The sequence below is a fragment of the Triticum aestivum genome, chromosome 5D (assembly GCF_018294505.1).
Source record: "Triticum aestivum cultivar Chinese Spring chromosome 5D, IWGSC CS RefSeq v2.1, whole genome shotgun sequence".
Taxonomy (NCBI): Eukaryota; Viridiplantae; Streptophyta; class Magnoliopsida; order Poales; family Poaceae; genus Triticum; species Triticum aestivum.
In genome coordinates, this window is record NC_057808.1 from 160,513,627 (window position 1) to 160,525,207 (window position 11,581).

General features: G+C 46.2%; 1 long non-coding RNA gene across 1 annotated transcript; it reads left to right on the plus strand.

Annotated features, from left to right (window-relative positions):
* Positions 1 to 2,345: 2,345 nt before the first annotated feature.
* LOC123119952 (uncharacterized) lies at positions 2,346 to 6,025 on the plus strand. The gene is made up of 3 exons (XR_006459117.1): positions 2,346 to 2,675; positions 2,756 to 5,070; positions 5,662 to 6,025. It is a non-coding gene; the product is annotated as an uncharacterized lncRNA (long non-coding RNA).
* Positions 6,026 to 11,581: the final 5,556 nt, after the last annotated feature.

Here is an 11,581-nt window from a genome sequence, read left to right on the forward strand (position 1 = left end):
GTTGGGGGGGCATGCATTCATAGCTTAGGATTCCCTTCGTGCCAACACGAGGGAGGGGGCTTCTAGCTGCTGCGCACTTTGCTAGGTGAACCTCGGTTGGGGGGGAGGGGCATGCATTCATAGCTTAGGATTCCCTTCGTGCCGACACGAGGGGGGTGGGGGCAAGCAATACCGTGCGCTTTGCGAGAGAGGTGCCACATCGAAGTTGCATTTGGTATTTGAAAATAAAACCACCCGTTTGATACATAAATTTGGTCCACATGCAAGTGTGTTCGTGTTCTGACCCTCTCCCGCGTCATTTTCGTCAAATTTATGAACATTAGACAAGTCGGATGACGCAACACACATGGTTCACTCTAACTAACCGTGTGCCACGCCGGTGCCCCTGTCACGCACACATCCGCACAGTACACTGGGCTGCACGAGGCCCCCCTCTCAAAAATATTTGCCCGCCTCGACGGTTTTTCTGTTTCATAACACACAGTTGTTATCTTCGGACCGTGTGTGATGTTTCTTGCTCCCAATCCCGCCTGCATCCCTAGAAAATATCTACCTGCTTCGAGAGTGTTTCTGTTTCATAACATACAGTTGTTATCTACGGACCGTGTGCGATGTTTCTTGTTCCCAATCCCGCCTGCATCCCTAGAAAATATCTGCCCGCCTCGAGGGTTTTTCTGTTTCATAACACACGTTTGTTATCTCCGGACCATGTGCGATGCACTATCATCAAAATTTTCAATAGCCCGGCATTTCACTCCTGCGTAGTAAAATTTTCAGTACCCGCGTCATTTCCTCAAACACCCCGCGCCCCCGTCCACACACACACACACACACACACACAACAAAACCACCTTGGGCGTGCGCACGCACACCCACACACACCCTCCCTAGCTAGAAACCCTAGCAAGGTCCCCGCTGCCACTGCCGCCACCGCCGCAAGGCCTGCATTGTCAACATCTGCCGTTTTGCCCGTGCAGCTTACCCATCGATCTCCATACCCAAGCCGCCCTGAGTTTCTTAGATGACGCCTGCCAAACGCCCCCTTCCCACAGATCCCCATCCCCATCCCCACCCCCACTCCAGAGCATCGCAGCCTAAGCCCAGCTACGCTTCCCGTGGATCTCGAGGAGCGACTGGCCCAAAAGAGGTGTATAGCTGTCCCTTTGCCCGACGTCGCCGAGGAAGCTGACGACCATTACTGGTGGCAGGCACTCAAGCTGCGGGCTAGAGTATGCGGGCATGTCTCGGACGCCGGCTACGACATCGAGGTCATCGACAGCGACGGCCTGAGGCGGGCTATGTCACAGGTTAAGTGGCCCACCCCAAACCCTCGGGTTCAACCGCCGTCGATCTCATCCATGGCCCCGCCGCTGATCTCCTCTGGCTCGCTGTCAACAATTTGCCATTCTACATCGCCATCGAGCCCCTTCTGTCATTTCTGAAGGACACGTTCTGCGACGCTGGCTTGGGATCCACAGCTTCCAAGCCAGACCTCATCGACGGCGACCACGAGGAGGGCACCCTCTCCGGCTCTTCCAAGGGGAAAGAGCCCATCTGCTCTTCCAAGGGAAAAGCGCTCGTCCGCGACATCAGGGAGGGCACCCTACAGCCGTGCACTTCCCACAGGAACGAGCCCATATGTGACAAGTGAGGAAACCCATGATTTGTTTTGTCGAGTCTCTTTTGTAGTGTAGTGAGAATATGTCCAGTTTTAATTGCTATATCTGGTTGTTTGCAGTATGCCTTGTTTATTTCAATTGTTCACAATGTGATGCTCTATATGTGCAATTATTTACTGTGCAGTACATTTCATCAAACCAGTTTTAAACATACCGATAGGAATGCATATATTTGCTTGCTGTTAAGCCTGTTATAGCTAGCATATGCCTCTTTTAAAGTTTTTTGATTTTTCGGTTGTTTGTAGTTAGCATATGTAACTACTAGGAAAATTCTTATACATAGAACTTTACTAGTAGCGTCTGTTTGGGACCCCACGCTACTGGTAAATACCAGTAGCGCTTGGTACAAAACGCGCTGCTGGTATTACTAGCAGTAGCGTGGGTTTTTTTGGCAGCGCTACTAGTAAGTGTGCTACACCACACCCCCAGATTAAGACATAGTAGCAGCGTGGATGATCAACCCAGGGCTATTGCTAAAGACATAGGGGGTGTTTGGTTCCAGGGACTTTTTTGTGTTGGGACTAGAAAAAGTCCCTAGCAAACCAAACAGGGTGGGACTTTTTTAAAACTTTTTGTTAAAAGTCCTTAGAAGCACCTCCTTAAGAGTCTTTTTCAAAAAGTCCTAGGAACTAGAAAAAGTCCTAGGACTAGAGAACCAAACACCACCATAATGTAGCGGCTGGTTTGCAAAACGCTCTACTACACCCACGCTACAAAAAAATCCACCCGACACCCGATCCAGATCCCCTCCACCCCCGGCCTCCCTTCCACCTCCTCTCTTCTCCCAACCCACTCGCCGTCGGCCCTGCTGAAGAGCAGCGGAGGGGCCATGGCGACGAACAAGAGACCCGCCGCGTTCGTTGTCCCCGACGTCGTGCTCGCCTACTTGCGCGGCCAGCCCGCTCGCGCGGCCCCTCTCCCCCTTCCGCCTCCCCTAAGCCCGTGCCTCACTCGTCTCTGCTGATCCGCGCAGGACTCCTTCGCCTACGACGAGAGGTGCGTGCGGACCTCGGCTCCACAGAACGGCTCTGTCGGTTGATCTCATCGCGCTCACGCCGTCTCCGTGCTCCCTGCAGGGACGTGGTGCTCTACGCGCTCAGCGTGGGGGCCTGCGGCGCGGACGCCGTCGACGAAAAGGAGCTCGACCTCGTGCACCACAGGGATGGCCAGCGCCACATCAAGGTCCCCCGCCCCTTCTCTCCCTCTCCCGATCTGATCCCCTCTCGTTTCTGCGCCAATTGGTTGCAGCGACTTGGATTCCCAAATCGTATCAATTCGGGCCGCTGGAATTGATTTTGAACAAGAATGGCAGCAACCGGATGCAATTTTGAGTAGTACATATTGAATAAGCTGACCAACCAGCAACCCCTCACATGGTCTGTATTTTCAAGCAATTTTCTTCTCCATGTAGGACATTGACTCTGTCACTCTCTGAAGGAAAATATAAAGACTTTGATGCCCAAAGACTCAAACTATTTGTGTGACTTTGATCGAGCAATATCCATTGTTTATCATGGGTTCGCTAATATGTTGATGAATACTATTTGGCAAATAGGGTGAGGTTGTTAGTTGCCTGGGTAAAAATACATGGAGTATTCATACAGTACATAGTAATAGCAAGTTACTGATAATTTTTGTCTATCCATCAGCCTTGGCTCATGTCTATGACTATGCACATGTAGGTGTATACATGTTCTCTTAGTCAACTGTTAATTCACTGGACCGCTGACAGTTTTTTATTAGTGTGAATGTGATTCCCCTTGTAACTAAGCAAAGTGATACGCGGAGGAATTGGCAGCCAAGGTGGCTCCACCTCGACATCGGACCTCCCACTGGACAGAATCGGAGTGGGACAATGTTGGTTCGATGGTCGATGGCGCCTGCGTATAGGAAAGAAGAAGACGACGGAAGCTGCGCAGGAGTTGGTATGGCTTGGCTAGGACAGCTCATGGACAGGAACAATGGGCAAGAATTGCATACGAGGCAGAGCGTAAGACGATTTGTTTTTTGAGGAACTGAGCAGGAGGAACGGGAGAGCAGTAACAATGGGGAGAAGCGCTCCCTGTCCTAATCCATCATGGTTGTGGCCTTGCCTTCTCAAAGGTGTTTCATTGTGTTCTTGCCGGTTTGAATTGTTTGTTCCTCAAGTTGAGGATGCTATTCCAGTCCAATGCCACAGCGTATTTTCTTATCTCTTTCTTTATTTGATGGGTGCTTATCCATCTTAAGACTGCAACTGCAAGTTCCATTATCGTCTACATGTCTTTCAGATTGTTTTTTATACGGTGGAGAAGCTTTGTGCAGGTGCTCACGACCAAGATTGCTGCTGTTTGTACTACATACCGCTTTATGCATTGGCTAAATTTTTAGTTTGGCTTCTCACACAATGGTTTGCTTACCTAAATCTTTGTGTATGTTCGCACTGCGGGGCTGTGAACCTGTGATGCATCGGTGGACGAATCTGGTTTACGAGAAAGAGACATGCGAGCGCTTTGTTTTGTCTTTCAGGGTGCCTCCTACAAATACAAATACATGCTCAGGTCGAGTATATATGTTTGTTTCTTTGTCCACCGGTTAGACTAAAACTTATTTTAGTAGGGTAATATAATATTTTGTGGTAACTGTCCACGCGTTGAGAAAAAAATGGATGGAGTGAGTTGAGGTGCAATTCCTACAAAGTAAATAATAGAAATTCTAATAAAGCATTGGTTCAACTAAAACATTCACAATTCCTTTTGGGATTCTTCAGATCCAAATCCTAGCCAGTCCATTTGGTTAACACAAATGGATTACTGAAATGAATATGCAAAAAAAATCAGAGATGATCACCTTGGGATTGACAATGCATTGTCATCAAATAGACACTGCGGCCACCATCGTAGAGGGCGGAAAGGAGGATAAGCGACACGAATGGGATGCCATGTTTAAATAGAGAACATGGAATTGCGTGGGGAGAGGGTTATCCTTTAGCCATTAAGCCATGCTTATTAGGCTTGGGGTATGTAGTTTTTCTCCCGTTGCAGCACACGAACCTTTTTCTAGTATAACTTTAACAGCTACAATCTTGAGATTTTTTTCCATTCTTTTTTGGCCCATGCTTTCCACTCATTTTCTGCACAACAAAGATAGAGGCTACACACCTCCACATGATTTATCTCTCTCAAAAAATAACCTCCACATGATTGGCACTCCAAACTCCAAAGGATTTCCAGCCACAACTCCCGTGTGGTCAGAAATACAAGTCATGTCAAGTGGAGCACTAGGTACACACTCTGCTGTGTAAACACACACACACACACAAAGATACTTCAATCCACTCCTTTATTCTTGCTAGGAGTCTCGCTGCTCTGCCTCACGCGGTCACCGGAGTCTGGTCGACGGCAAGACTCTGGTAACTACGAACCCTTCCATCTCCCCTGTCATGCTTTCTCCAGTTGTCCATGGAGTTGTTGCTTGCTGAATTTAGGCTTTGTTTTTTTTCCGACGAAGGGCGCTTAATTTAGGCTTTAGTTGGAATAATTCCTTGCAATACTACTATTTTTTTATTATCAGTGCCTTCGATGATCCATGTTCCATCTGCACACATATTTATTATGCGTGTTTATATTCTCAAAAAAGATGGTGTGTGTTTATCTTTTAACCGTATCGCTTAGCTAAGATCATAATAAGATATTTGTAGTTATACGCTTTCTAAAAAGGAACATATTTTCCTCACAAAACTAAGAGACGATCAACTTTAGGAATTGCAACTTTATAGACAGTACCAATCTAGACGGGTATCCATGGTAACCATGTGCATTCCTGGACCATTTAGTTTGAATAGCCAGTGAGGAATTAAGCATATATTATTGGCATAAGATCTTTTAAATTGCTAGATGAGAAGGAATCTTAACTTAATGGGTCTTGTGAATTGTAATATACTATTTGGTTGAATTGATGATATTTGCACTAACAAGTTTTCACTTTCCCGACGTGGACAAAGGGTTGATCGACGCTGACTAGCGCGGCTCGGTGGGCGTTGTGCTCTTCAACCCAGTGAAGCCCGGCGGCCACGTCGCAAGATGATCGTCCAGGTGATCGTGACGGCGAAGGTCACCGAGGTGGAGGACCTCGACGCCACCGTCCGAGGGTAGGGAGGATTTGGGTCCACCGGCGTCTGAACTACGAGCCTTGGTAGATACATCTAGAGAAGTGCTTTGTTTAGGTTGGTGGTGAACACTAGGGAAGGTACCCACGTTTCGATGATGGTTGTGTGTGTCTGATGTTAAATGGATTCTTGTGATCTCTTCCAGTTGAGATGGTTCTGTGACCTTAGTTTATCTTGCACTGGATGTGTCTCTGATTTCCATCCATGAATACTGCATCTAATTTTTATTTTTTTAATTCCTAATTAGCTAGTAGTAGCGTGGGGGAAAAGGTGCATGCTACTAGTCCTAATTAGCTAGTAGTAGCGTGGGGGAAAAGTGCATGCTACTAGTACTCTGGATAGTAGTAGCATGGGTTACAAAAAAGCGCTACTGCTATCTTCAGTTACTAGTAGCGCTGGGACAAACAAGCGCTACTGCTAAAAAATAGTTGTAGCGCTGTAGCAATAGCGCGTCTACCAGCGCTACTGGTAGCAAAAAAAACAGAGCTACTAGTAAGCATTTTACTAGTAGTGTGTCCAGTTTCAAATGCTATCTTTGGTTGTTCGTAGTATGCCTTGTTTATTCTAATTATTCACAACGTGATGTTCTATATGTGCAAGTATGAACTGTGCAGTTCAATTTCATCAGTACCAATTTCAACAATACCACTATGAATGACTACATTTGGTTGCTGCATCTTGTAGTTAACACGCATTTCCATTTTTATTTAACAATAACCAGTGTACTTAGACCGGCACAATACCAGTTTGAATGACTATGTTTGCTTGTTGTTAAATGTTAGTCTTGTTCAGTTAGCACACCTTTCCACGTGTTTTGCTTCACTAGCATGCTTAAACCTGCACACTTAAGCTATATTTGAAGATTATTTTGTCTGCCATGTATAATTTTGGTTGATGTTTAACCTATTGTGCTTAACATGCTTCTCGATGTACCTACACAGGACAATTTTGGGAACGACTATTGTTTTCCATCGAGGTTAGTTTCATCCCATGGCCTATATCTGCTCACTTTTCAGGATATCGGTAGCTGATACCATATAGGCCGGCGGCTGATAAGGGACTAATCGGTGAATCGGACTTTTAACTAAATATATCTGCAACCCATTTATCGTTAGGTTAACTAGGACCATATGTAATATGTCTGAGGCTACATAGCAACATGCACTGTACTTAATGTTTAAATATGCAATCCTATGCTACATAGCAACAAGGAAGAGTGTTACATTAATGTTCTAATGATGTCTAAATATACGTAGAAGAGCAGCAACAACAACAACAACACAGCCCTGTTTGGATACTCAACTTAGCTAGAGGTTAGAGTTAGTTTCTAGCTCATTACTAACCCTGAACTAACTCCATCCAAAGAGTAGTTTGGATGGCAGGGTTACACTACTAGGAAAAAGCCTAGCAGCAGCGCGGGTTCTAGGTATATCAGTAGCGCGGGGAACGGCGCTACTAATAAGGCGCTACAGCTAATCCGTAGCAGCAGCGCGTGCACGCCCGCGCTACTGCTATACAAGTGTAGCAACAACATGCTGCGTGGAAGCTCGCTACTGCTAATAGCTCTAGCGCGCTTTGGCTGGATGCGCTACTGCTACTGTCACGCTGCGGTAACTTTTCTCCACTCGCTACTGCTAATTTTAGTAGTTTTTTATTTTTTCTACATATTTGTTTTGTATTTGAACAGGCTTTATACAAGAATCTTTAGCACATACAAATGTCATCATGATACACATACAAATGGCTGCGAGACCACAAATGTAATCATAGCATATACATACAAATAGTCTCATCATAATCATCATCCAACACAAAGTGGTATCTCGTCATCATCTCGAAAATAGCGACACATGCAAGTCTCGAATACTTGCAACTACAACGTCATCCATCTAAACAATGGTATACGCGAGAAGAGCTATCACTATGAGTGACAGCGGAACTATGCAGTACATGAGGCGGCGGTTACGAGTCCTCTCTCGCGCTAGCGTGAACCTCAAGCAACTAGCTTCTCCTTCTTGTCTGCTTTTGAAGCCTTTATGGCTGGCGCCCGAGACCCCATTCACTTGCGCCTGACACTCAGGCCACTTGTTGTACACCCCCAGATGTTGGGGAACGTAGCAGAAATTCAAAATTTTCTACGCATCACCAAGATCAATCTATGGAGTTTACTAGCAACGAGAGGGAAGTAGTGCATCTACAAACCCTTGTAGATCGCGAGCGGAAGCGTTCAAGAGAACGGGGTTGATGGAGTCGTACTCGTCGTGATCCAAATCACCGATAATCCTAGCGCCGAACGGACGGCACCTCCGCGTTCAACACACGTACGGAGCAGCGACGTCTCCTCCTTCTTGATCCAGCAAGGGGGGAGGAGAGGTTGATGGAGATCCAACAGCACGACGGCGTGGTGGTGGAAGTAGCGGATTCCAACAGGGCTTCGCCAAGCGCTGCGGGAGGAGGGAGATGTGTCACGGGAGGGAGAGGGAGGCGCCAGGGCTTAGGTATTGCTGCCCTCCCTCCCCCCACTATATATAGGGCCAAGGGAGAGGGGGGGCGCAGCCTTGGCCCTTCCTCCAAGGAAGGGTGCGGCCAGGGAGGAGTCCTTCCCCCCCAAGGCACATCGGAGGTGCCTTCCCCCTTTAGGACTCTCCGTTTATCTTATCTCTTGGTGCATGGGCCTCTTGGGGCTGGTTCCCTTGGCCCATATAGGCCAAGGCGCACCCCCCACAGCCCATGTGCCCCCCCCCGGGGCTGGTGGACCCCTTGGTGGACCCCCGGACCCCTTTCGGCACTCCCGGTACAATACCGATAAAGTGTGAAACTTTTCCAGCGACCAAAATAAGACTTCCCATATATAAATCTTTACCTCCGGACCATTCCGGAACTCCTCGTGACGTCCGGGATCTCATCCGGGACTCCGAACAACTTTCGGGTTACCGCATACTAATATCTCTATAACCCTAGCGTCACCGAACCTTAAGTGTGTAGACCCTACGGGTTCGGGAACCATGCAGACATGACCGAGACGTTCTCCGGCCAATAACCAACAGCGGGATCTGGATACCCATGTTGGCTCCCACATGCTCCTCGATGATCTCATCGGATGAACCACGATGTTGAGGATTCAATCAATCCCGTATACAATTCCCTTTGTCTATCGGTATGTTACTTGCCCGAGATTCGATCGTCGGTGTCCCGATACCTTGTTCAATCTTGTTACCGGCAAGTCTCTTTACTCGTTCCGTAACACATCATCCCGTGATCAACTCCTTGGTCACATTGTGCACATTATGATGATGTCCTACCGAGTGGGCCCAGAGATACCTCTCTGTTTACACGGAGTGACAAATCCCAGTCTCGATTCGTGCCAACCCAACAGACACTTTCGGAGATACCTGTAGTGCACCTTTATAGCCACCCAGTTACGTTGTGACGTTTGGTACACCCAAAGCATTCCTACGGTATTCCGGGAGTTGCACAATCTCATGGTCTAAGGAAATGATACTTGACATTAGAAAAGCTCTTAGCAAACGAACTACACGATCTTGTGCTAGGCTTAGGATTGGGTCTTGTCCATCACATCATTCTCCTAATGATGTGATCCCGTTATCAACGACATCCAATGTCCATGGTCAGGAAACCGTAACCATCTATTGATCAACGAGCTAGTCAACTAGAGGCTTACTAGGGACATGGTGTTGTCTATGTATCCACACATGTATGTGAGTTTCCTATCAATACAATTCTAGCATGGATAATAAACGATTATCATGAACAAGGAAATATAATAATAACCAATTTATTATTGCCTCTAGGGCATATTTCCAACAGTCTCCCACTTGCACTAGAGTCAATAATCTAGTTCACATCACCATGTGATTAACACTCACAGGTCACATCACCATGTGACCAACATCCAAAGAGTTTACTAGAGTCAACAATCTAGTTCACATCACTATGTGATTAACACTCATTGAGTTCTGGTTTGATCATGTTATGCTTGTGAGAGAGGTTATTAGTCAACGGGTCTGAACCTTTCAGATCCGTGTGTGCTTTACGAATATCTATGTCATCTTGTGGATGCTACCACGCGCTACTTGGAGCCATTTCAAATAACTGCTCTACTATACGAATCCGGTTTACTACTCAGAGTCATCCGGATTAGTGTCAAAGTTCGCATCGACGTAACCCTTTACGACGAACTCCTTTTCACCTCCATAATCGAGAAAATTCCTTAGTCCACTAGATACTAAGGATAAGTTCGACCGCTGTCATGTGATCCATTCCCGGATCACTATTGTACCCCTTGACCAACTCATGGCAAGGCACACTTCATGTGCGGTACACAGCATAGCATACTGTAGAGCCTACGTCTAAAGCATAGGGGACGACCTTCGTCCTTTCTCTCTCTTCTGCTGTGGTCAGGTCTCGAGTCTTACTCAATACTCACACCTTGTAACACAGCCAAGAACTCCTTCTTTGCTGATCTATTTTGAACTCTTTCAAAATCATGTCAAGGTGTGCGTTCTTTGAAAGTATCATCGGGCGTCTTGATCTATCTCTATAGATCTTGATGCCCAATATGTAAGCAGCTTTTATCCAGGTCTTCCTTTGAAAAAATCCTTTCAAACAACCCTTTATGCTTTCCAGAAATTCTACATCATTTCGGATCAACAATATGTCATTCACATATACTTATCAGAAATGTTGTAGCGCTCCCATTCACTTTATTGTAAATACAAGTTTCTAACAAACTTTGTATAAACCCAAAACTTTGATCACTCCATCAAAGCGTATATTCTGACTCCGAGATGCTTGCTCTAGTCCATGGAAGGATCGCTGGAGCTAGCATACCTTTTAGCATCCTTAGGATCAACAAAACCTTTCTGATTGTATCACATACAACCTTTCCTTACGAAAACTGGTAAGGAAACTTGTTTTGACATCCATCTGCCAGATTTCATAAATGCAGCTAATGCTAACATGATTCCGACAGACTTAAGCATCGCTATGGATGAGAAAATCTCATCGTAGTCAACTCCTTGAACTTGTGAAAATACTCTTTGCCACAAGTCGAGCTTCATAGACGGTAACATTACCGTCCACGTCCGTCTTCTTCTCAAAGATCCATTTATCTCGGATTTCATGGCTTCTAACCATTTGTCGGAATATGGGCCCACCATCGCTTCTCCATAGCTCGTAGGTTCATTGTTGTCTAGCAACATGACTTCCAAGATAGGATCACGTACCACTCTGAAGTAGCATGCATCCTCGTCGTCCTACGAGGTTTGGTAGTGACTTGATCCGAAGTTTCATGATCACTATCATAAGCTTCCACTTTAATTGGTGTAGGTGCCATAGGAACAACTTCCTATGCCCTGCTACACACTAGTTGAAGTGACGGTTCAATAACCTTATCAAGTCTCCACCATCCTCCCACTCAATTCTTTCGAGAGAAACTTTTCCTCGAGAAAGGACTCGTTTCAAGAAGCAATTACTTTTGCTTCCAGATCTGAAATAGGAGGTATACCCAACTATTTTGGGTATTCTTATGAAGATGTATTTATCCGCTTTGGGTTCGAGCTTATCAGCCTGAAACTTTTTCACATAAGCTTCGCAGCCCCAAACTTTTAAGAAACGACAACTTAGATTTCTCTAAACGGTGTCGTCTCAACGGAATTGCGTGGTGCCCTATTTAAAGTGAATGCGGTTGTCTCTAATGCTTAACCCATAAACGATAGTGGTAATTCGATAAGAG